The sequence below is a fragment of the Micropterus dolomieu genome, linkage group LG19 (assembly GCF_021292245.1).
Source record: "Micropterus dolomieu isolate WLL.071019.BEF.003 ecotype Adirondacks linkage group LG19, ASM2129224v1, whole genome shotgun sequence".
Classification (NCBI taxonomy): Eukaryota; Metazoa; Chordata; class Actinopteri; order Centrarchiformes; family Centrarchidae; genus Micropterus; species Micropterus dolomieu.
The window spans coordinates 5,280,539-5,282,236 of record NC_060168.1 but is presented as its reverse complement, the minus strand read 5'-3'; positions in this window follow the sequence as shown (position 1 = coordinate 5,282,236).

The following is a 1,698-nucleotide window of genomic DNA, read 5'->3' as shown; positions in this document are numbered from 1 at the left end:
GTGAGTGGGTGAGTGTGGGTGAGTGAGTGTGTGTGTGTGTGAATGTGTGTGAGTGGGTGAGTGTGGGTGAGTGAGTGTGTGTGTGTGTGTGAATGTGTGTGAGTGGGTGAGTGTGGGTGAGTGTGTGTGTGTGTGTGTGTGTGTGTGTGTGTGTGAGTGTGTGTGAGTGGGTGAGTGTGGGTGAGTGAGTGTGTGTGTGTGTGTGTGTGTGTGTGTGAGTGAGTGTGTGTGTGAGTGTGTGTGAGTGTGTGTGAGTGTGTAAAGGTCACTGACTGCTGTCTCATCAGGTCCTGTGCCTCTCTGCTTAATTAAACCTCATTGGCTGCTTGTAGCCCTGCAGTTTTGGAGGATTGTGGTTCAAGCTCCTGCCCCAACTGCCAACAGTGTGTACATCTTTATTTTCACATGTACTACGCAAGACAACATGCAGACTTGACTTTGTGGCGTTCAGGTCACCACCATTCATTTCTCCCTATGAGCTATTGACTGGCTTCCTATTGATCCCCACACAATGTATCTCACAAATCATCTGTCCGTCGATCAATAGAGAAATCTCCTGGAAAATTCATATTGAGAAGCAGTGTGTGCTCGCCGCTTGCCTGCTGAATGGGAAATATTGAATGTTTACTTGATTAATCGGACTAGTTTAAATTTGGTGGTGGCTAACTCTATTAAAACAGTGGCCTGTGTAAATCAAGATGCTGCCATTTGTGATTGAAATGAGCTGAGCTCTGCACATGCAGCTGCTGAGTATAAATCAGTGGTTAGGTTTTTCTATATTCATTGGCTGTAATAACCAGTAATAACTGGATGGAAATCTGGCAAAGCCAAGGTCTTTGTTATGATGGATAATTCACATTTGATAGAGTGAATATGATATAAGTGGCTGTTCATCTACTGTATGTATATTAAAGTTAGTTGTAGTATACAAAAATTGTCCAGAAATTAGAAATAGTATGTGGTTAAGTCAGTGTTTTGACCTCTGATTTGATGGATATTATTTATGCAGTTTGACTGATTATGTATTTACTGAACTGATCAATACAGCATGGACATGCCTTAACCTCAATTCATTCTAAACAGACAGTTTGAAAGGATTCCACTAGTGTGCATTAAATCTTGTTTCAAAGTAAAATTTGCCCGCACAGTATATGATACCGGGCAGCCTTAAAGTGTTAACTGAAGCGAGTAGTTTGTTAACTCTGTTCATTAGTTCTTGCAATTTAAAAGTTCAACTACAATGGTCCACCACTGCCCCTTGCAGAAGATGGGGAACAAGACTAAGAGCTGAAATGAAACCAAAGATGCTCTGTAAAGGAAGATAAAGAATTACAAGCTGCCCCAATGGTATGAAATGGCATACACTTCCTCTCTGAATCTCTCTGCCAATAGAGTGTTGGCAGATTTCGTGAGAGTGTGTTGCTGAGACAGGTGTCAAACACAGCGCATTTTCCCATGATGGCAAAAGAATCGGTCATAATCTGTGCTCATGATCAGCTCTCCCATTGGAATAAATAGACTCAGGACCTGCCGCTAGTCTCCTAAAGGGGAGGGGCAGTAAGAAAAGCAGCAGTCAAGCAGCAGTCCTCCCTCCTGAGCCCCCAGTTCGGTGGACCAAACAAGCAGGTTTGAAAAGTGGGGCGAATACAGACATCCTCTGGTTGCAAAAAGAAGTCTGGTTCCATTATAAAAACATGA